Source organism: Rhinopithecus roxellana, chromosome 7, assembly GCF_007565055.1.
Source record: "Rhinopithecus roxellana isolate Shanxi Qingling chromosome 7, ASM756505v1, whole genome shotgun sequence".
NCBI lineage: Eukaryota > Metazoa > Chordata > Mammalia > Primates > Cercopithecidae > Rhinopithecus > Rhinopithecus roxellana.
The window spans coordinates 55,394,500-55,420,540 of record NC_044555.1 but is presented as its reverse complement, the minus strand read 5'-3'; positions in this window follow the sequence as shown (position 1 = coordinate 55,420,540).

The following is a 26,041-nucleotide window of genomic DNA, read 5'->3' as shown; positions in this document are numbered from 1 at the left end:
TAAATAATTAAAGCAACTGAACATCTGGTTTAAGAAGTGACCTTAGGATCATTGTAACAAAACTGAAAACTCAAATGTTGCCAGGACAAATTTCATATTACAAAAAAAAGTAAAGTTAAAAACCTCACCTCTCTAGCATTTACCAAAATACATTCCATATGGGTTAGAGAGTTGATGTATAAAATGCAAACCATAAAATCTCCCCCACTGATCTGGAAAGAAAACTATATTATCTTTTTTAAGCAAAAAAATAAATAAATAAATAAATAAACAAAAAACAAAAACATTGCAGACCAGGTGCAGTGGCTTATGTCTGGAATCCCAGCACTTTGGGAGGCCAAGGTGGACAGAGTGCATGAGCCAAGGAATTTAAGACCATCCTGGAAAACATGGCAAAACCACATCTCTACTACAAATACCAAAAAGTTAGTTGGGCGTGATGATATGCACCTCTAGTCCCAGATACTTGGAGGCCTAGGTGGGAGGATCACGTGAACCCAGGAAGTTGAGGCTGCAGTGAGTTATGATCATGCCACTGCACTGCAGCCTGGGTGATGGGAATCAGACCCTATCTCAAAAAACAAAATGCAGAAAACTGCTTTTGTATAATGAGCTCATCTGTGCACAAACAAAATAAGGGGAAAAAAGCCTTCTGTGTGCATATGGGAGTTAGTAGATGATTGTGTGAGCAAAGACAACAGTGTGGAGGGACAAGTGGGGGGTTTTTGTAATGGTTGAGTCAGGGTATGGGGATGGACTACAAGCTTTGCTCTTTATATGGTTGAGCATTGTCTCAAATATTAGAATAAGCAAGTCGTATCTTTCACTAAACTTTTCACACAGATTTTTAAAAGTGAACTTACCTCCTACCACTTATGTGTCCTGTGACATTTAACAATGTCTGCAAGTTTCAAGCTTCCAAGCTATAAATAAGGGAAAATTCATGCCATTATGACTGGTAACGACAATCATGATAATGACAATTCCTAACATTTCCTGAGTTTTCACTGACATTTCAGGCAGTGCACTAATAGCTTTTATTTAATTCTACTCATTTAATCTGCATAATGAACTAATGACAGGTAATATTATTACTTTTGCCTCAAAAATCCATCAACACGATTAAATGAGCAACAGACGGAAGTACTCCTGTAAACTGAACAAAACGTAGAAACAGAAGCAATTACATATTTTAATGTGCTGTCACGCATCTAACAAAACAAATTATTTAATTAAAGTTAGTTTAGTTCTTGAGATCTTACATACCTGGCTCTCAGAATATGAACATTATGAACAACCCAATACATTAGCTAGACTTAACCACTACCATAATATCACCATGTTGTCCAGTATGATAGCTGTTAGTCACATATATTTATCAGCACTTAAAATGTGCTTTGTCCAAATGAAGATGTGCTTCAGGTGTAAGATACACACAACTTTCTGGGCATTTGGTATGAAAAATACAGTGAACTATCTCATTAACATGTTTGTTACATTGATTACCTGTTGAAATTATACCATTTTCACGCATCTAAGTGAATAAAACATATTACTAATATTTCCACATCTTTTTTATTTTTAAAATATGGCTACTAGAAAATTTAAAATTACATATGTCGCTAACATTGTGTTTCTTTTGGCTAGTGATGCTTTACAACTTGTTTCTAGTGAGCTTTCATGTGGGTACTAGGGCATCACTAATTAGTTTGCATTCAAGGCCTTGCAAAATATTACCTGCGGGCCTACTTCTCAGAATAAGGTTGAAAAAAACTTGGAATGAGGCCGGGCGCGGTGGCTCAAGCCTATAATCCCAGCACTTTGGGAGGCCAAGATGAGCGGATCACGAGGTCAGGAGATCGAGACCATCCTGGCTAACCCGGTGAAACCCCTTCTCTACTAAAAAATACAAAAAACTAGCCGGGCGAGGTGGCGGGCGCCTGTAGTCCCAGCTACTCGGGAGGCTGAGGCAGGAGAATGGCATAAACCCGGAGGCGGAGCTTGCAGTGAGCTGAGATCCGGCCACTGCATTCCAGCTTGGGTGACACAGCGAGACTCTGTCTCAAAAAAAAAAAAAAAAAATTAAAACGCATAGCATTCTGGCTGTTTTCAAAAAGGAAATAATTTTGAAAGGTTACCTGTATATAGAAAGAGGGATTGCTCTGCCTGAGCTGAGTGTGCAGAAGTGCAGGTAAACATGCGCCTTGCCCTGGAGAGTATAGCTGGAGCAGTGCAGTTGGCCAGGTGGCAGAATTAGGGGATGTGGGTGTGCATATGGACATATTTAAGTGGCTTTGTATCTATTTATCTTATCAGGGCTGCTAACAATGGATACCTTAAGGGTAAGTGGGGGTGGGGGGTGGGGGAGAACTGGTTCCAGGGATTCTCTTTGTCTCTCTTTTTTTTTTTTTATCCTAAATATATATGCATCCAATACAGGAGCACCCAGATTCATAAAGCAAGTCCTTAGAGACTTACAAAGAGACTTAGACTCCCATACAATAATAATGGGAGACTTCAACACCCCACTGTCAACATTAGACAGATCAACGAGACAGAAAGTTAACAAGGATATCCAGGAATTGAACTCATCTCTGCAGCAAGCAGACCTAATAGACATCTATAGAACTCTCTTTGTCTCTTGAAATATCTTTGCTTTCCTTCCTCCAGTCACTTGAACATGCATAACTCCTCTAATCAATATATTTTATTTCTAAAACTTCAAGGAAATGCTCATCTTTTATTTGGTCTACTACTCTTCACTTCAATTTTTCACATATTCAGGAAGAAAATGATATCTTCTAGTGAGAACAATTGCAATAGTGAGGATTTATTGAGCATTTTGTCCAGGTCAGGTACTGAACTGTGGCCACATGAAGATTCTCTCCTCAAATCTTCACAGCAGCCCATGTGGCAGATGTAATAATTGCTCCATCTCCCTTTCCAAGTAGTCACACAGGTCAAGCGTGAATCCACTCGAAAATACTCTGATCAACTGCAAATTAACCCTGCATGCTAAGATGTTATGTTACAAAACATGATTCCAACTCTACAGCCCACATCTCCTGGTAACATGTTGCTTTGCTCTCTAATGTCCAAATACTTTCCACTGTGTGAGTGAGTGCAGGGAACTTCTCTAATTGCTATGATTTTAGCCCCTTGCAAGCACTATTGGCATTTGCTATAACCAAAATATCTCAGGGCATTTGGGATTTCATTTAGGAAATTCCTCCCACCCCCCAACCACCAAAAACAAAAAGAATGCTCTCTGACTCATGCTATATGGCCATGTGTGTGAAGCATATATGAGGATGTGGTGAGTGCTTTTTACAAAATCTTTTTTTAAATTGTTAAATGTATGGTATTCACTCGATTTATCTTCTTAAAAATCCAAAGTTAATAAATTTAAAACTATGAAAACCACTAAAACAGTTTATTCTGGTGAGTATAAATAAATAGATAAATAATCTATATCTATACTTATATATACATGCATACATTTCCTAAAGACAAGCAGTGATTTTAGAAAATGTGGTCAAGTCATTCATGAAAAAGAACAAAAATGCACAGGAATAAACAAACATATCAAGAATCATTCAACATATATAAGGAGAAATCACAAATATTTCCTTAAGGCATAGGAAAAGAAAGTTGAATGAGTATATGTAAATACTCATATTACTGAAAGGGAACATTTGGTATTTGTAATGAGTTTTTGTTCCCCAAATTCAATGTGTTTTATGGTAACTGCATTTAAAAAATCCTTGCTAAGTTTTTTTATTACACGAATTTAACAAAGTGATGTTAAATTCATCCAGGAGTATACCCAGGTACATATTATAATAAAATTTTAAAAAGTGAGACTAATGAAGGATACCAGGCACTAATTGGCATTTTATGGTCAGAATAATTAGCCCAGTGTGGTCCGGGCTCACACACTGACAGTTGGGTCCACCGAACCATGTTAATGAAGGAAATGCTGGGGAGATGTCACAGCACAGTGTCACTTTACACACCATGCCACCAGATGATATGGTAGAATAACTTAAACAATTTCATTTAGAACTTTATGAAACCGCTAACACTTCGACACGTATTTCTACAAAGCAGCTTTAAGTTAGGGAAGAATGCTTCTCTTCAGTGTTCAAAGTACAAAAGCATTTAAGCAAGAGTTGCAGCCAAGTGCTATGAGATGGAGCTCTGTGGGCAGTTATCTCTGCCCCCTGGAGGATGGCACAGCACTAGGTGATTGATTATCCAAGGACTTCCTCATCTCATCTTCCCAGCAAGCCTTTGATGCTGATGTAATTATTACTACGAATTCACTGAGATGCAGCACAGATCGAATGAGGAAACCAGGAAACCGTAAAGTCAGCACACAAAGTTAAGGATAGTTGTCACTTTAACTCCATGTCTCAAAAAATGCATTCGCTGATGATAACTAGACTTCCTGTTTGGAATTTCCAGAACTATCAGGATGGGGACTGTGAGTCAACCTGCTAACTAACTGGGTTTAACCCTTGTGATTATATTGCCAAGCAATCTACCCAAACTATCCTAAGAGTGTGGCTTTCATGTGGCTGCCAGCACAAACCTGGGCAGCAAAATCATATGTGACTGGTTACCTGAAGGTCCAGATGACATCACAGAGTTAATCAGGTCACTGTCCAGGGAGGAAAGGTCCACAAAGCAAGAAGCCTCCTTGTTCTAAATGAAAATGTCCAGCACTTAAAGAATACGAAGTGCTTTTAAAGTTACACTGCAACAAATACACAGATGGCATTATCTGTTTTAGACCCTGAGGATACCACAGTAAATAAATAGAAAACATTTTAATATAGTGTTTGCCAAAATATATAACATGTCTGACAAAAAATAAATGTTATATGTTTGTTAAGTGAAATAAATATGTAAGCTGTATAAAAAAAATAGTACTTGTAGACCAGCAAAATCCATCAGAAAATCAAATAAAAAAAAAAAGCAATTTGTGACAGTGATGAAATCAAAATGCCTAGAATGAACTATTCAGTGACATTTGTTGATGAATAATATATAAGAAAAAAATTAAACTTTACTCTAGAATCTAAAAGAAGACATGAGGAAATGGATATTTATTCCAGGTATTTTCCTAAAAGGAAAACCTAAAACTAGAAAGATGTTGACTTTTTAAAAATTTATTTTTGAGTTGCAAAATAATGTTTCTGTAGTCCCGGTGGAACTCTTTTGAGGGAAGTTTGACAAGGAGATTTTAGGCCATCCACAAGACAAGTAAGAATAGCTTGGGGAGGGGCAAGGAAGAATTACACCTTAATGGATCCACTGGAATTACATGGCAATAACAATGAACCCCTCGCAGTCTTTGCAACACACGATGGAGCAGAAATAACTAAGGTAATTAATTTGGATTTGTGAGGAACAATAATTTGTTAGAGCATTTCTTTACCCAGACCCAAAAGGCTTTCAAAATGGATTACAGAATTAGATTTTAAGACATGACACCCAATCATCTATGGCCACAAAACATTCTCCACGACTTACTATTCAGTTAGACCAGCAGGTTGAAGAGGAATCCACATAAAATAGCCCCATTTCTGTACATCCAATGACGACCAAGCCTTCTTCCAAGACGTTTGAGCCTTCATTTGTGTTTCAGTATTGTCCTGGAAGAAGATGATGATTAGGGAAAGCCTTGTGTCAAGTATTAAAACTGTTCACCTCAGTGGAGTAGAAATGAAGTTTGCGTGGTTGAGAAGATTACAAATTTTGTCTTTATGCATCTTTGCTGCAAGATCTTTTTGTTTATGCATCTTTGATTCTATCAGCTGCAGTTCAAATGTACTATTTTCTAACTAACGCATTTCAGTAGATAACTTTTTCATTGATTGGTAATATGGCAACCCAAGGCATGAACTTCTTTAAGCCTCAAGCTCTAGGTTCTGCACAACAAAAATCCGACCTGCTGTTAGGAGTAACAGCAAAACATGTGTTCTCACTAAACATATCCCAAGTCCATGTGCATAAGGCAGATAGTGTCCCCGGTGCTGTTTTGTCATTACTGTGACAGCAGTCCTGTGAAAACACAGTGTCATTATTTCAAGAAATGACACTTCAGAGAGGGCATTGAGCAAAATAATGCAGCACAGACTTTGAAGCCAGAAGCCAGAAGCCAGAAGCCAGGACTTAATCCACCCCTTGCCCCGACTCATTTGCTCAGTGATATTAGGCAAGATGGCTGAATTCTCTGTAACTCAGTTTCTTCATGTGTAAAATAAGTACAATAATATACCAACACCTCAGAGCACTGTTGTAAAGGCATGGGTTGATGTATGGGCTGATGTATGTAAACCACTGAGAACAGTGTTAGGTGTGTGATTCACATCATGAAGGGTGTGTTAATATCATACTACCACACGGATTTGCTGGCAGGAGCCAATGAGGTAACATATTTGAAAAATTTTTATAAACTGTAAATCTACACATACTATTGCTGATATTGTCTACTGAAGAAGGTACAGGGCGTGGTTTTTTTTTTAAATTACTGTATCAAAAAGCCAAAAATAAGTCAAAACTTACTAACAGGATTCTATTCAACAACTTCTTATAATTCAGACCCTATTATCTGAATTTTTTCTTTTATTAATATTTATTTTCGAAGGAAGAACAACACTGGGATGAATATGAATTATAAACACTTCATTAAAAAACTTTGTACCTCTGTTACAACCTTTATATAGGAAATCCACTTGAATAGCCTGAACAAAGAGAACCTACAATTTTAGTCTGATACTTATTTTTAGGCTTTTCAGTCACCGAATGGAGAAGTGACTGCACTGGGTCAAACAGAGTTTAGTAAAGCTCTGCTACTCTACAAAATAGCTACGAGTGTATCTTTGTATGTGTCAGTGTAGGTGTGTATCTGGCAGTGTCACTTACTGGATTATTTCTTGCACTGTCACCTGTACCCTTCGTCTGTTTTTTATATATTTATTTGACTACTAAACATTTTAACCAGAGAACTATTATCATCTGGTGGGACACAAGTATTTGAGGCACCACAATTTAGAAAAGCCTCAGTCAATGTTTTAGTTTTCCTGTTTTTTAACACAAAACTCAATATTCATCTCAATTAACAAGTCCATAATACAAAGATATTTTTAAAAACTAAATTATTCCTTTTTATTCCACTTCCTTGAGTTAATCAATGCTAAGGGTTTGATGTATGTCCTTCCACATTTTATTATATAAATACAAAAAATGTGTTTAAAAAAATTTAAATAAATTTAACAGAGTTTAATTGAACAATAAAGAAGAAGAAAAACAATCTGTCAATGGGGCTGCCCCCAGAATCAGAACAGATTCAGAGAGACTCTGAGGTCGCCACATAGTTGGATAACAATTATGACCAGAAAAAGCAAAGTGACATACAGAAAACAGAAATGAGGTACAGAAACAGCTGGATTGGTTACAGCCCAGGGTTTCGCCTCATTTGAGCAATGTTTGAATAGTTGGCCACCTATGAGTGCCTGCTGTATGGCTGCTGTTATTGGTTGAGACTCAGCAATTGTTACAGAAGCATTCGCCTAAGTTAGGTATTCAGTTTGTTTACATACTAAGTTAGATTGAGGTTCATATGTAAGAACTCAATTACGCAAGTACAGAGGCTTTTTTCTGGCCAAATTTAGTTTTATTTAACACTTAAATATACATATATAAATAGAGGTTCCCATTGCCTTTTTAGAAAAACATTTCTCTGCAACTTAAAAAAAAATCTGCTTTTTGGCCGGGCGCGGTGGCTCAAGCCTGTAATCCCAGCACTTTGGGAGGCCGAGACGGGCGGATCACGAGGTCAGGAGATCGAGACCATACTGGCTAACATGGTGAAACCCCGTCTCTACTAAAAAATACAAAAAAAATCTAGCTGGGCGAGGTGGCGGGCGCCTGTAGTCCCAGCTACTCGGGAGGCTGAGGCAGGAGAATGGCGTAAACCCGGGAGGCGGAGCTTGCAGTGAGCTGAGATCCGGCCACCGCACTCCAGTCTGGGCGACAGAGCGAGACTCCGTCTCAAAAAAAAAAAAAAAAAAAAAAAAAATCTGCTTTTTGTAAAATAAAACACAGAATCAGCAAACCACATAGAACAAATGTATGGCTTAGTACAGTGGTTGACAAACGTTAGAGTACATCTGAATCACCTGGAGAGCTTGTCAAAAGGCAGATTCTCGGGCACCATCCTGAGAGTTCTGATTCAGAAGCCTGGGACGGGGTCTGAAAATGTACATTTCTAACAATTTCTCAGGGAATGTAGATGTTGTTTATCTGATACCACACTTAGAAAATCTCTAGCTTATTAAATTGATGTGAGATACACATCATTTTAACGTTAATAAAGGGGAATAACTAGAACTTTCCAGCTACCCTGGAGGACCCTCCAAATGGCCCATTTCAATTAGAGCCTCTCCTTCTCTTCCAAAAAACCAGAATTCTGACTTCTATAATCATCACTTCCTATTTTTGTTTATTTTTATCTCACAAGTGTGAATTCCTAGACACTTTGGATTAATTATGTCTACTTCTTCAATTTAGTATGTCTTTTAAATTCTTAAAAAGTGTTTATTAAATAATTCTAGCCATTTGACCTGTAGAGTTTCTCATAATCTGTATCTTGCTCATTTAATACTCTTGGTAGAGTTTAGCATACTCCCTCATTCTCTATATTTCCTTCAAATTTATAGCTGTATACAGAGACTGGATCATATTCATATACAGCAGTTTAGCAAGAGTATGGGTGGTTTTGAGTTTCTTCAGCAGGAGGCACATAAAGTCTGGCTTTTGCTCTCTTTTTAAATCAGCTTTCTTGAAGTATAATTTACAAATAATAAAGTTCACCACGTTTAAATGCAAAACTTAATGAATTTCAATAAAAACGGAAAAGTCAAAAACTGTAACCACATAGATGATTTGGAGTATTTCCATCATCACAAAAAGTTCCTTTATGTCTTTTTTGCAGTCTAAACCCTCTGCGCATTCCTCGTCTGCTGAAAATCACTAATTGCTTTCTATCACTGTAGTTTTGACCTTTCTAGAATTTCAAACAAATGGATTCGTACAGGAAAAAAAAACATTTGCGTAAGAGGAGAGGAAAATGAGAATACAATGAACCTAAATAGAAGAAAGGAGGGAAATAAGATAATGGCAGAAATCACTAGAAAAAAAAAAGGTAAAACTCTGAAACAATAGAGATGATTAACAAAGATATAACCCGATCTTTTGAAAGTACAAAATAGATAAACACAGCTGTTACAAGACTGATTCAAGAAAAAAGTTGTCAGGTGTAAATACAATTTGTAATGAAAATGGTAAATTATCTACAAATATGTGAGATTAAAAATGCTTAGAGAATATTTAGAACAAGTACCTGTCAAACACTGGAAAAAATAATGAAATTATTAAAATATTTTAAGTAGTAAATTGGTAAAAAAAAAAAAAAAAAAGAGTAAAAATCTTAGGTAGAAAAAAACCATAAGTAAACTGAAATTACAGTAACAAATTTCTTCCTTCTTCCTTTAACCTAGGATTTCTCTAACATTATCCATTTGACATTTTGGGCAAGATACTTCCTTGTGGGGGTGGGGCTATCCTATACTTTGTAGATGTTGAACAGCATTCCTGGTCACACGTGCTAGCAACCCCACTCACCAGTGGTGACAACCAGACACTGCCAAATGTCCCTTGGGAGGCAAAACTATGTACCTTCTCCGTTGGGAACCATTGTCTTAAGCCAAAGTCCAAGGCCTGTAGAGGTTATACATAAGTTCCACTAAATTGTAAGAAACAGATCATTTATTTTTATACAAAGTTTTAGAGACAACAGAAAATGAGATAATAAATTCTGACTCATTTATGGGACTAGGATAACCTTGAATTGGCCAAGGATGTTATAAGATATGATGGAAACCTAAATAAAACGTTAGCTTAACCACATCCAACAGAGTATTGAACAGTAACACGACATTATCAAATAGAGTTTATGACAGAAATACAAAGAAGATTCAGGGACAGGAAATCAGTAATAGATGGAATTCGCTATGCTAATGGACTATAGGAGACCAGAGGATAATCTCAATAGATGCAAAAAAAAATGTAGGATAGTTTAACCTGATATCTAATATTATTGAATCTATTATGACACAATCAATGGGAAAAGTTACATATTATACCTCACAATTGGAAGAAACTACTGGCTTCCATTCTAGGAATTTTGGCATACATTTGGTACCAAAGTCAAATATGATATAATATCTAACTTTAATGATTCTTTAGACAAATAATACCTGTAGAGTGTAAAATAAAATCTACATTTATATATATATTATGGATAGTATATATGTCATTAAATTAGTGGTATTATATAATTTTAATAACATGTTGATGTACAATAAATATATTGACTTAAATTAACTTTTTAACATATGCTACACAAAAACATGGGGGGAAAAATGTAAAAAGTTTCTAAGAGTGCATAAGATTGTATATTATTATGAAAGTCATAAGCCAAAATGCATCAGGAAATGATATTCTGAGGGAGACCACCTCTCAGACAGTCCAAGCGCTCAATAAATTTTATGTGGTTAGTTGATATCTTGTACGCAGTCTTTTGCCTTGCTTCTGTTTTAGCATTCCTTCCATCTACCTCTTGTTCCTACATCCTCCAGGGAGGGGAGAGTTAGAGGAGACTGAATTGAAAACTGACTGCGGTGGCTCACCCCTGTAATCCCAACACTTTCGGAGGCTGAGACGGGCGGATCGCTTGAGCGTGGGAGTTTAAGACCAATCTGGCCAATATGGCGAAACCTCATCTCTATAAAAAATACAAAAATTAGCCAGGCATAGTGGCTCACTCCTGTAGTCCCAGCTACTCAGGAGGCTGAGGCTGGAGGATGACTTGAGCCCGGGAGGCAGAGGTTGCAGTGTGACAAGGTGGCACCACTTCACTCCAGCCTGGGAGACAGAGCCAGGTTCTCTCTCTCTCTCTCTCTCTCTCTCTCTCTCTCTCTCTCTCTCTCTCTATATATATATATATATATATATATATATATATATATATGTGTGTGTGTGTATATATATATATATGTATATACACACACACACACACACACACACACTGATTGTTCATATATATGTAAACTGTTTGTTCCTACGTCATGAAAGCTGCATTAAAATCTCTAAAACACGGGATTCGGAGAGCTTCTAGATTGGTGAACACATGAAGGTACTTGGATGGTGATGTGCCTAGACAGGTCATGGAAGCTCTCTGAGTCTGTGCCCATTCCTTGCCCTATCCATGTTTTCCATGAGGCTGCTCCTGAGTTACATCCTCTATAATAAATCAGTAAATGTAAGCAAATGTTTTCTTGAGTTTTTTGAGTCATTCTAGGAAATTATTAAACCCAAGGAGGAGTTCACGGGAATTCCCAACTGATAGCTGCTCATAAGTATGGGAGACCCAGATTTTCCACCAGCATCTAAAATGAATAGTAATCTAAACACTTAAATTTGCTAAAGGAAAGTGACATCTTACTAATTAAATTTAATTGAGGTTCAACAATCTTTTACTCTTCTCTGTTCCTATTTTTTAGAGCATTTAAGTGAAAATGAATAGATAGATAATAAGTAGATATATAGATTGACAGATAGACTGTCCTGAAAAGTTTGCTATGAGTGTTGCTAAAGAGAAGTTCATCCAGAAATTACTTAATTCTGATTTTGGAATACATTAAATACCTTTTTGGTTAAATGGTTTCCCTTTTCTGATTTTATTGTTCTTCAGCTCATATTTGCATGTTTGTCTGTAAAGCACACAGAGACGGGTAGAGAGAAGCAGCCTAGGTGGTCACTCAGTAGCAGAGGGAATCAGCTGATTCTCTAATCCACAAACTTTAATCAGTGAAAACTGATACTTGTAAACCAAGATGAAAAGCAGCGGGGTTTGTATTGCTGGATTTGAAAAAATTAAAAGTTTCAAAAATGGTTTTATTAAGTTGTGGTAATGGCAAAACGGTACACCTAAGACACCAAACCCACAGCAGAGCAAGTATTTCTCTGGCTTGTAATAAATGCATTATTCTGACAGACAGGGTTTGCTGAAGGCTCCAATGCTCTTTAGGAAGACTGGTGTTTTAAACAAAAAAGGAGAACATTCTATCTGTCTTTCTCTCTAAATTTCTTTTCAGTTTAGAAACACATGGCCATATGGGGAAGGTTTATTTTAAAAGCTGCATGTCTTTTAGTCTAAAGGCTTATTAAAAATAGGTGCCAATCTTGGAAAAGTAAGAGATGCACGTAATGAATATATGTCATATATTAACACTTCAAGTCACTAAGAAAACATCAGCTTCTCTTGGGCATGGATTTGGTGCAAACAAAAATTTTCTGAAGACTCAATAACCTGTGTAAACTTATAATAGATTACATAAAGTGAAAATAATATTCCCTCAACGTCCTATTAACTATCTTACCACAAAATAACTTCTAAAATTAAGTCCTTTTCTTTTGTAAGCAACTTCTCAGAAGCACATTAATTCCCATAGGAAGCTGTTAAACAGGTAAGCTCCATGAGGCCTGCTAATAAAAAGCGACTCTTTGGTATTTTAACCACATGTCAGTGTTTAAGGAAGCAGAGCTGCAGTGTATCCTTAAAATAATCATGGTCATAGAGCTAACATCCCTTGAGCATCGACCTTGGGCAAGGTCCTCTGTCAAATGTTTTATATGAACCTGTGGCAGGTGCTCAGAAAGTATTTTTTGAATTGTGCAAGTATCATATTTAAGCATTTTTAGCACCTGAAAGGACACAAATCTAATCACTTATAATAATATATTAATGTAGATATTGATAACAGAAATTTCCAGATCAGTCGACTTATGTTCAGAGACGTTTTCATGCCCAAGTTTAAGTGACTTGTAAACCGTTTGTCTGTTTTACTTTACATTTTATTTTTACCAGCTTTAGTAAGGTATAATTGATGTACAAAGAGCTATACATATTTAATACTTACTGATGAGTTTGTGCATATGCAAATACCCATGAAACCACCAACACGATCAAGGTAATAGCTGTATCTAACACCTCCCAAAGATTCCTGTATCCCTTTTAGTATTTGTTTTTATTTTTGGTAGGTAAGAACACTTAACGTGAGATTTAAACTCTCAACAAAATGTGAAGGGTACAATACCATATTGTTAACTATAGGCACTATGTTTTACAGCAGATCTCTGGAAATTATTAATCTAAAATAACTGAAATGGTATATGAATTGAACAATGTGACATAATAAAAATATATTTCTGTCTCTGCCCTTGATTCCTGACACAGAACTCCTAAAACCCACGTAATGTCTATAGTAATAGGGTTGCTAAGAGTATCTTTGTACTGATACTTGATCTTTGACTCTGGTTCCTGACATAGAGCTTCTAATCCCTTGGATTTCCTGATGAAAGAAGCATATTTTGTTCTAATGAGACAATTAATGGTGGCCTCCTGGATGGAGGCTGTCTTCCAGGTAAATCGAGGCGGGATTAGAACATGGAATTTTCAGCCCATTCCCCATCCTCCAGGGAGGGCAGAGTAGAGGAGATTGAGTTAAAAATCCATGATGCCTATGTGGTGAAGCCTGCATAAAAATCCCTAAAATATGAGGTTTGGAGAGTTTCTGGGTTGGTGGACACATGTAGGTAGCGAGAGGGCGGTGTTCCCACATCCAACCCCGCTGCCTTGCCCTATTCATCTCTTCCATTAGACTGTTCCGGAGTTGTATCCTTTATGATAAACCAGTAAATGTAAGAAAATGTTTTCCTGAGTTTTGTGAGCTATTCTAGCAAATTTTGGAAACTGAGGAGAGATTAGTGGGAACACCTGATTTATAGCTGTTTCAGTGAGTATTATGAGATGATCTGACTTGCCACTGGCAACTGAAATGGGGTTAGTTTTTTGGAATGGAGCCCTTAACTGGTGGGGTCTGCACTGACTCTAAATAGTTAGCATCAGAATTGAGTTAAAGTATAGGATACTGAGTTAATGTTTGCTGCGAATTGAAGAATTAGTTGGTGTCAGTAAAATCCCCTATAGGTGGTTTTAGAAGTGATGTGAGTGGAGAAAACAGTGAGTTTTCCCTCTTTTGACAGCACCTCCTCATTTGCCAACCCCACATCCCCTGGCCACTACTAATATACTCTCTGCTTCCATGAATTTCACTCTTATAGATACCTCATATAAATGGAACCATAAAGTATTTGTCCTTCCATACTTGGCTTATTTCACTTAGCATAATGTTCTCTAGGTTCATCCATGTTGTCACAAATGACAGGATTTAGGCTGAAGAGTATTCCATTGAGTATATATATCACCTTATCTTTATCCATGCATCTGCCAGTGGACATTTGAGTTGTTTCAGTTACCTATTTAAACCGTGCAACAACTCCATTAGGTTGGGATTATTATTTACATTTATACAAAGGAATTGAGGCTTAGAGAGATTAAGAAACTTGCTTGTTCTCCCAGAAAATAAATGACAGAACTGAGATATAAATGGGATATCTCTGAGGTTAAGGACCATGCTGACATATTCTAGACTACAGAAAGATTTAGTAATCTAGGCCATTGTCTACATGCACACAAACTTACTTGCCCTAAGTTCCCTTTCAATAGCGCCCACAACACTGGGTATCTCTTCTGCCTTTTCTGAAATTCCTACAATATCTATCTTGTTTCAAAACAAATGAGGATGCATTATCTATAAAACACTTCAATTTAAATGCTTGAGTGTTACCTGGGACAACTTATTATCCAAGCTCTACCATCAGACAGGCAAGTGACCACATTGGAAACAAAGGAATGATTCCCACAAGGTGTGCATTTAGGAGTGCCATGTGGATCAAGGGGGATTAAATATAGAGAAGATAATTTAGAATACGAATCTTAAAAGTACTGATGACAGTCTAAGAGAGTGCAGTAAAGAGGGAAGAATGCATGGAAACATTATGAAAAGTATGTGAAAAGAATAATTGATAATGTAATTGTGGGTAATCATGAGTTATCAAAGTTCCCCACATGCTAAATTGACATATGTATCATGGCTGAAACAAAAAAAATCAAATGTTTTCCTTCAAAAAAAGTAATTTGTTTCTGCTACCTTTAAGGCTACATAAATAAAATCAGGGGTGACCTGATTATAAAGTTATCCATACCATTTATCTTAAAGATGGTCTCCACTGGGAGAAAACAAAAGATTGAACCCATCATATTTGTATCTATTGCTTTTGGTGTGCATAAGTCACACATTTGTATATCGAGTGTATACATATTGATTGTACCTTGACCTTAACAATTTATCATTTAGTTGTATACCATCACCCTCCATGATAGATGTTACAGCTAAGGGTCTAGCCGCAATTTCATTATAGACCCCACTTTGCAGGGTTTCATAAATAAGCAGTCAAAATCTACTGCAGGCTATGTAATGTTTTAGTTTGCATATCTGTATTATCATTTTCGTTCCATATTGCAGTTTCCATCCATCAGCTATAGAATCATTTTTCATTTTCAGAGGCAGTTCTTACAGGAAATCATCTTAATGACGATCAAGAGGAAACTTGCAAACAGTAGGAAAGATATTAAATTTCATTCCACCCCACCAAAATAAATAAGTAAACAAATAAATAAGTATATAAATGGAATAGCTGAATAATGCATGTTCTACTCTGTGCTATATGGCACACACATGAGGTTTGCAGATACTTATGTAGAATTAATTGACAAGCATGTAAATCGAGTGTTTGTTAATGGTGAAGAACAATAAATATATGATTAATGAATAAATGACAAGCAGGTTAAATGTTATAGAAGATAAAAGTTTTAAGAATATGCCCACACTCTCAACCAGCTTGCAATCTAAGAGGAAAGACAGCCCACTCATATACAATACATTTCTATTCATAATAATCCTGCTTTTCTCCTGTCCTGCTTGAATTAAAGTCTCTTTCCCTGTATTTACCACATACACATATTTTAGCGAGTCTTTATTCCTCTACGTTTCTGGATCTGTATTTACACAATGTGAAACAATAATGCATATTTATATTTATATATTGTCTATTTATAGAGTTGTTATGAAAGTTCAGTGAGTACAATGTGCATAAGAATTCCTGTGTGTACTCTAAAATAAAAAGACATGCATCTATACAAAATAAAGGTGATATATTAGTGGTAGTAATAATAGTAAAAAATAACTGTCTGCTGAACTTATATGGTTAATATAATATTACAGTGCTTCTATTGATCATTGTAGTGGGTTAAATAGCATTCCCCCAAAATTCATTATTACGCAGAACCTCAGAATTTAATCCTATTTGGAAATAAGTCTTTGGAAATGTAATTAATAAAGAATCTTGAGGTAAAAATCTAATTAGTTAAGGATCTTGTGTTAAAATCATCCTGGATTTAAAGTGGGCCCTACATTTAATGACTGACATCTTTATAAGAGAAAGGAGAGGGAAATTTGGATTGAGACACAGAGAAGAAGACCATACAAAGATGGAGGCAGAGATTGGAGTGATTTGACTCCAAGATGAAGCATCTCAAGAATTGCTGGAAACCACCAGAAGCTGGAAGAGGCAAGGAAGGAGTCGTTTCTAGAGGCTTCAGAGGGCATGTGGCCCTGCCTACATCTTTATTTCAGACTTCTAGCCTACAGGATTTGAAAGAATAAATTTCTATTGTTTTAACTGCCCAATTGTGACAATTGAATACAGCAACTTTAGGAAATTAATACATGTAGGAGGTCTACCTATTTTTGTGAATATATATCGTTCAGTGGATAGAAAATATCCTGGAATACCCACCTTAATGGATCTTGTTGAATTATCAGAGGGCCACTCAGTCCTAGTGATTTCAGGACCAGGCTCTGATTTCAAATAGGATTTCTTGCTATAAGCATCAGCCACCACCCCGATCCCTTCCCACATATTATAGCTGATTGGTGAATTTCATACATTTGGTACAAAGTACTGTACATCTACATTGAGACCAAGTGTTTGTTAGAATGGAGGATAACTATGGTGTACAGGAAAAAAAAGAAACTGTATTCGGAGTCAGAGACAGAAAAAACACACTGCTTATGAAAATGTGAAGAGAGGTAAGTCACTTACAGTATTTTGGCCTAGTTTTTATCATCTATAAACAAGAGTGATTTTTGATTCATACATTTTCTCTGGAAACCAAAGGATAAAACATGTAAAAGCACACAGCACAATTCCTGGCCCTGCAACGCAGTCATACAACTTCTGCTCTATTCACAACATGCTTCACGTGTCCTTTTCTTCTGTCTTGCTTTACACACCGTGGTTTTTCATGGTACAGATACTGAGCTTACTATCTTAAGAGGCTGCGGTATTCATTGACTCAGTGACAATTACAGAAAACTAAATTTTGCCAAAAAGCAATAAAGCAAATATAATGTCTGGGGGAACGTTGTCGTTGTTTGTAAAATGTCATTTTAAATTTCAAGTATATGCCAGTGGGAAATAAAATACAACTGTTCTCCAGCCTCAACCACCATATTTTAGGAACTATTGTCCCAGAATGAATTCAAACTTTAATTTGAAGTACCTAACATGTTTGCTAAGTATCTGAAAAATACTGTATACTGCTTGAGGCAAAAAAAAAAAAAAAAAGGCCTGTTTTCTGAACAAGAAAAAGATCTGTGAATCTCTATTGAGTAGATACCTAGAAAAAGTTATTAAACAACACTATAAGGCAACTATAAGTATAGTGGGGGGAAATAAATCTTTTCCCTCACCTATGCTAGGTTTATGCCTGAAGATCTTTTTTTTTTTTTTTTTTTTTTTTTTTTTTTTTTTTTTTTTTTTTTTTTTTTTGAGATGGAGTCTCGCTCTGTCGCCCAGGCTGGAGTGCAGTGGCCGGATCTCAGCTCACTGCAAGCTCCGCCTCCCGGGTTCACGCCATTCTCCTGCCTCAGCCTCCCGAGTAGCTGGGACTACAGGCGCCCGCCACCTCGCCCGGCTAGTTTTTTGTATTTTTAGTAGAGACGGGGTTTCACCATGTTAGCCAGGATGGTCTCGATCTCCTGACCTCGTGATCCGCCCGTCTCGGCCTCCCAAAGTGCTGGGATTACAGGCGTGAGCCACCGCGCCCGGCATGCCTGAAGATCTTATGACAAAAGACAGATGAACAGAAGAAAAGTGTAACAAATTATTTAATATAAAGTTTATTTGACATAGGAGCCTTCAGAAATGAAAACCTAAAGAAACAGAGGAGCCCATATATTTTTATACGTAGGTTTAAGGAAGAGTGGACAGTATGGAGAAGTATGATTGGGTAAACGGGGTATGATCTAAAGGTAATAAATTGGGGGAACTTTGCAAGGGCTATTTAAGATTTGTCTCTGTATCCAATGTCTTCAGAGATAAAGATGATCCTTTCTTTTGGTTATAGGGAGAGCACCTCTCAAATGAGCATTTTATAACCTGCTTCAGGGGAGAAGGGTGAGGAGAAGGTGATAGAGAGCTTCCTGCTTTTGCAGTTTTCTCAAATGCCAAGGTGACATTTTAGAGTACAGTGTGTCCTGAACCCATTAGTACTCTGCATTGATCTTTTAGAAACAGCAAAGAAGATGTGTTAGAAATATTTGTTGTGCTTCTTGTTATAGAATTTTGAATCTTATTTTTAGTAATGTGTCTATCTTCTCTTATTATCTTTTCTGTCTCATGTTATGATTCCCCCAACTGTCTCCAACTTGATGTGTATGAAAGGCAAATGATTGCAACAGAAGATGTTTGGAGAAGTAAGAGCTTGTCCCAATAGGATTAAAAAGAGGTAGAATCATCTTACTTTCTTTGTGTTTATGTGTATAGTTATACGTCACAATTAACTTTTGGAAATTTTGGATATCTCTTAGACTCATTTTCTTGAATTCTTAGCATTAACACTAGATACTGTGTGTTTTTTGAGGGAGGAAGGCATAAATTAATAACAGGTAGGAGTGTTCTTTTTTCTTTTTTTTTAAATTTCTTTTTTTTATTATTATACTTTAAGTTCTAGGGTACATGTGCATAACGTGCAGGTTTGTTACATATGTATACTTGTGCCATGTTGGTGTGCTGCACCCATCAACTCGTCAGCACCCATCAACTCGTCATTTACATCAGGTATAACTCCCAATGCAATCCCTCCCCCCTCCCCCCTCCCCGTGATAGGCCCCGGTGTGTGATGTTCCCCTTCCCGAGTCCAAGTGATCTCATTGTTCAGTTCCCACCTATGAGTGAGAACATGCGGTGTTTGATTTTCTGTTCTTGTGATAGTTTGCTGAGAATGATGGTTTCCAGCTGCATCCATGTCCCTACAAAGGACTCAAACTCATCCTTTTTTATGGCTGCATAGTATTTCATGGTGTATATGTGCCACATTTTCTTAATCCAGTCTGTCACTGATGGACATTTGGGTTGATTCCAAGTCTTTGCTATTGTGAATAGTGCCGCAATAAACATACGTGTGCATGTGTCTTTATAGCAGCATGATTTATAATCCTTTGGGTATATACCCAGTAGTGGCATGGCTGGGTCATATGGTACTTCTAGTTCTAGGTCCTTGAGGAATCGCCATACTGTTTTCCATAATGGTTGAACTAGTTTACAATCCCACCAACAGTGTAAAAGTGTTCCTATTTCTCCACATCCTCTCCAGCACCTGTTGCTTCCTGACTTTTTAATGATTGCCATTCTAACTGGTGTGAGATGGTATCTCATTGTGGTTTTGATTTGCATTTCCCTGATGGCTAGTGATGCTGAGCATTTTCTCATGTGTCTGTTGGCTGTATGAATGCCTTCTTTTGAGAAATGTCTGTTCATATCCTTTGCCCACTTTTTGATGGGGTTGTTTGTTTTTTTCTTGTAAATTTGTTTGAGTTCTTTGTAGGTTCTGGATGTTAGCCCTTTGTCTGATGAGTAGATTGCGAAAATTTTCTCCCATTCTGTAGGTTGCCTATTCACTCTGATGGTAGTTTCTTTTGCTGTGCAGAAGCTCTTTAGTTTAATGAGATCCCATTTGTCAATTTTGGCTTTTGTTGCCATTGCTTTTGGTGTTTTAGACATGAAGTCCTTGCCCATGCCTATGTCCTGAATGGTACTACCTAGGTTTTCTTCTAGGGTTTTTATGGTATTAGGTCTAACATTTAAGTCTCTAATCCATCTTGAATTAATTTTCGTATAAGGAGTAAGGAAAGGATCCAGTTTCAGCTTTCTATTTATGACTAGCCAATTTTCCCAGCACCATTTATTAAATAGGGAATCCTTTCCCCATTTCTTGTTTTTCTCAGGTTTATCAAAGATCCGATGGCTGTAGATGTGTGGTATTATTTCTGAGGGCTCTGTTCTGTTCCATTGGTCTATATCTTTGTTTTGGTACCAGTACCATGCTGTTTTGGTTACTATAGCCTTGTAGTATTTTTCTTTTGATGTTTGTCTTTCCTGATGTATAGCATGAATGTATCTTATCAAGTTTGTCAATCCTGAGGAATAACTTTGAGGAAGGTCTTACTGATTGTCTTCTAAAGATATGCATTAGGGGACCTCATAAGCTTTCTGCTAAAAGCATACATAAATTGAGCAAGAATATTTTTAAAGGTACAGTTTCTAAGTTTTTACTTAGAAAAACGTAAGGGATACTCCTAGAGACCAAAGACAAAGAGGAAGTTAAAGGGGAGCCTGGGAAAGGCATGGAGACCTGAAAAAAGAAGCTTGTTAGTCTTTGTGGGCTTTGCAGGGGAGTGGGGACTTTCTTCCTATATGTAACCTGAAGCTTACCCTCAATGGCTTCCAGATTAAACTGAGACTATCTGTAAAACATAGATACCCTGAGCTAAGAAATTAATATAAAAACTATTACCAGCTTCTATTTGCAGAAACAAATACAAGATATCTTTGGAAGTAAATTCTATCAACTCGAACATTTACAAGACTGTCAAGCATAAAACTGAGGATAAACTCGCAATCTAAATTTCCAAAATCACAATGAAACAAGTTAACGTGAGAGCCCACTGACATGAGAGATGGCAGGTTTATATTTCCAAAACAGAAAATAAAGTCAAAATTCCAAACTGGGTATGTTTAAAATAAATAAGGATATAAATATATGAATCTAAAATATAATAAAAGAGCAAAATATTGTTAAAAATGGATCATACATAGGAAAAAACCAACAGAACTTCCAGAAATAAAAGATGTTTTCATTGCAATTAATTCTCAACAAGTCTCCTAGACAAATATCACAAATAAACTATTGCACATGCCTTGGTTTTATCAATACATCTCCCAAAGATCCAAGGAATAAATTTGAATATCTCACAAACCCCTAACCCATTGTAGAATAAAATCCTCAACTCATTTAATAAAACTAACAACATTTTAAAAGCAAAAGTTGGCAAGGACAGTATAATAATTAACATGATAGGACAACATTCTCTTGAACATAGTTGCAATGACCATTAGCAAAATATTAGCAAAAACATCTAGTAGTGTTTACCTCAAGAATGTTAAAGATGGTTTTACACAAGAAAATCAATTAGTTTACCAAGTTTACGTATTGAAAAAATTATAACCATCAATAGGTGCAGAAAAAAGTTGGATAAAATTCCACATCTACTTTATTTAAAAAGAAAAAAAAAATATTTAGCAAAGTATAAATAGAAGGTACCTTTACTAGCCTGATAAATGGTACCTACAAAAACTCACAGCAAGTAGCATACTTAATGATGAAATAATAAAGGCATTCCATTTGAAATATGGAATGGCAAAAGGTTTCCCACTGCCACTACTTCTATTCAACACAGTACTTAATATTTGAGTCAGTGCATTAAGGCAAAATAAAAATATATAAGGATTAGAAAGATGCTTCTCATTAGTCCCATAAGATGATCACTTATGTGCAAAATCCTAAATATATGCATATAAATTACTAGGCTTAAGATAATTTTGCAAAGTCGTGGGATGCATAATCAACACACAAAAAATATACTTCTACCCACGAACATTGCAGAATTAGAAAATATAATAAAAATGATACAGTTGTAAAACATCAACAATTATAAATTATCCAAGAATAAATCTTACCCAAACAGGGTCTTTAAAAAGAAAATGGTATAATTTTACTAAAAGATATTAGAGAAACCTAAAGAACTGGAGAGATATACCACATTCATGGATTAGAAGGCTCTGCATTATAAAGAAATAAAGCTTCCCCAAATTGATTTATAAAGACAATGAAATTCTGATCAAAATCCCCACATTATGTTGTGGAATTTGAGAAGCTACATCTCAAATGTACACAGAAAATCAAAAGTCCTAGAATAACCAATACCATACTGAAGTAGACACTAATGTATAGGAAGTGATTGCTTTACTAGGTTTCACAAATTTACATGAAGCTATGGCAATGAAAATACTGCGGATTATTGGTATAGAAAGAGTCAAATAGACCACTGTTGTGGAGAAGACAGATAGAGTCACACATATTTGGAAACTTGAATGATGGCAGAGGTGGCTATGTAAATAATCCAGGAAAGGAAGACTCATCCATAAATACTGATGGGACAAATGCTTATTCATATTTAATAAATGAAATTAGATATCTACCTAAAAACAGAAACAAAAATCAAATTCAGGTAAATTAAATATTTAAATACAAACTGAAAACATTTTAAACTGTTAGAAATAAATATAATAACATTAGGTCTTTGGGGTAGGAAACTATCTCTTAAACAAGACATAGAAAGCATAACACCATTTTATGCACCCATAAGCTAATGGATACGGAGCAACCCGAACTCATTATTACTGCACATAGGACACTAAATTTGTTCAAACACTTTGAAAAATAGTTTGCCATTATCTCAAAAATTAAAAGTGCTTATCTCTTACAAACCAGCAAAACCATTTTCTAATTATTACCCCAATCTCTCGAACAAGGAGATGTGTATAAGGATTCTCAAGATTCCGCTGTTTCTAATGACAAAACCTGGAAACAACCCAAATATCTGTTAATAGTAGAATGAGTGAATATATTGTGGTATAGTTACAAAAGGAAATGTTAAATGGTAATGAAAATGAATAAACTACAGCTACAAAACTACATTGTTGAATGTCAGAAAGATAAATATGAATCAAGAAAGAAATAGAACACTTTCAGTATATTTCCATTAGTAAAACATTTGAAAACAGGCAAAATTAAATGAGATAATGTTTGGGATACAAATACATAGAACAGAACTATATGAAGAAAAATAAGGGTCTGGAATGGTAAGTCCCTATTATTTATATGGCTGGAGAGATGGGAAGGAAGTGAACAAAGGGAAAATCGTATGATGAACTACAAAGTTGTGGTGGTGTTCTATTTCATAAGCCAGTTGGTGGGTTGGTGGGTTCATTGATGTTTATTGGATTACCATTTCTTAGATTTTACACTTTTTATGAGTATCCCTTTGTACCAATTTGTTTTCTTTTCTCTTTTTTTTTTTTTTCTTTTGTTGAGCCAGAACCTTGCTCAGTCATCCATGCTGGAATGAAGTGGAACAACCACAACTCACCGCAGTCTCAACCTCCTGGGCCCAAGTGATCCTCCCACCTCAGCCTCATGAGTAGCTGGGAAAACAGGTGTGCACCACCATGCCCAGCTAATTTCTGTATTTTTTGTAGAGATGAGGTCTCACTATGTTGTTCAGACTGGTCTCGAACTTCTGGGGCTCAAAGGATCCACTGCCTGGGCTTCCCAAAGTGCTGGGATTACAGGTGTGAGCCACTGTGCCTGGCTTTTACCTATTTATTAGTTAGGACAAATAGCCAAAAGGGAAGAAAAAAAATTAGTTTAACCACTAAAAGAACAGAAAGGGAATCTATAATATCCACAGTCAGGCATCAGCATCATCACTAGGATGTGACAGAAAGGGGTGATTTTATTCTTGGACTCTTAAGAGAGTAAGGAGAATTGATGGCCTGCATATTAAAAAAAAAAAAAAAAACAAGAGTTGGATGTTGTCTTAGTCCATTCTGGCTGCTATAGCAAAATGCAGTAAACTGGGTGGCTTATAAACAGAAATTTATTTCTCACATTTCTGAAGATTGGAAAGTCCAACATCAAGGCACCAGTAGGTTTGATGTCTGGTGAGGGCCCACTTTCTGGTTCAAAGATGGCATCTTCTTGCTGTATCCATATGGTAGAAGGGGTAAGGGATCTCTGGGGCCCCTTTTATAAGGCCAGTAATTCCATTCATGCTGGCTCCATCTCCACGACCTAATCACCTCCCAAAGCCCCACCTCCTAATACCATCACCTTGGTGATTAGCATTTCAACATAGGAATTTTTAGGGGACACAAACATTCAGACCATAGTAGATGTGTGGGCAAGTGATTAGCATAGGAAAGGGGAGTATAGGAAGAGGAAGCATTCCAAGGTGATGCTAAGAATATTTTAAGACTTAAGAAAAGAATATTTTAATTATGAACTCACTTTTCTTGTTTGTCATGAAACCTGTCCCTCAAACAAAAGTCAGTGAATTTTATTTGCAAGTTAGAAAAGTATATACTGGGGTTAAGGTGGAGCAGCAGACGAAAAGTTGAGTATTAAATGACTATTTAAGTGTTTTTCTTCAAAATGCTTTATGATCATAAACCCCTTTAAAATCACATTACATGTCCACAACAAACATTCTTAGCAAAACATTATTTTTAGTCAAGGAATGAAAGAATGTTGACAGAATGGATATTGTTACTGAATGCTAGCATTCATGCTAAGCTTTTTGCCCTAAATCCAATACTTCTTTCAAAACAAATTGGCTAACAGCCTATTAACTTTGTTGTAACTGGGGTTAATGAAATCTGGATCTAGAATATTCCTAAGGTCCTTTATCACTGTGAGCCTCCATGACTCAGTTATTAATTAATTGGAAATTGTCACTCTTTTCCCAAGCCTAGTGACAGTGATAGGAGGCAGACAAATTCCTAGGCAGACATGGATGGATACCCAGTGACACTTGACCTTCAGGCCAACGATAATCTGAACACCAAACTACCAGTTCTGGATAGAGCCCATGAACCAGAGTGAGAACTTCCATTCACATTCAGTGCACTCAGCCCCTGATTGCTACCAGGCCAAGGTCCTAGGCCAAGCCTTCACTTCAGCCCCTGGTTGGTTCTTTACACTATTGTACCTTTCTGAATAGTACCTTTTCCAAGCCTACCCATAAACCAATCAGCATGTATTTCCCTATTTTAAACCCATAAAAACCCTGGACTCAGCCTTGTAGCCTCACAGCTGGCACCCCACTTTCAGGTCCCCTCTCACTCTGCGAGCTTTCTTTCTGTCTCTCAACAAAATTCTACTCTGCATTACTCACTCTCTGGTGTCCATGTATCTCATTACTCTTGGTCATGAGACAAGGACTTGGAACATGCCGAACCGCAGGTGTAAAAGAGCTGTAACACTCCCTCCCACTTGCCGAATTATGAGAGTTCAGAAGCCCCAACACCAGCTTAAAAGAGATGTTGCTTCTGAGATGGGTTCTGGAAGGATCAAAATTGATTTCTGTAGGTCACCTGGAAAATTGGGATTCTGAAGTGTCAAAAAAACTTTTTTTTCAGAGCTGGCATGTTACCTTTCTCCATCTTAGACCTCATATGACACTAATACCACAATCACAAATTTGGATCTCTGAGATCTGGCCCAGAGAGAGGCCAAAATATTTACTTCTTCTATATGATTCTTCAAACCATGAACATTTTCTGATGATCACCACATTGATAGATCTAGTTGTCCGGAGATATGCCTTATACTCCTGCCTCTACCTTAATATATCATACGCTTTTGTGCATATTATTTTCAGGGCCTCAGTTTCTCCATCGATAACATGAAAAATTCAGACCAGGTGATCTCTAAAGCCACCTCATAGGTCAGATATACTGAGCTTCTATGATTCTAGATGAT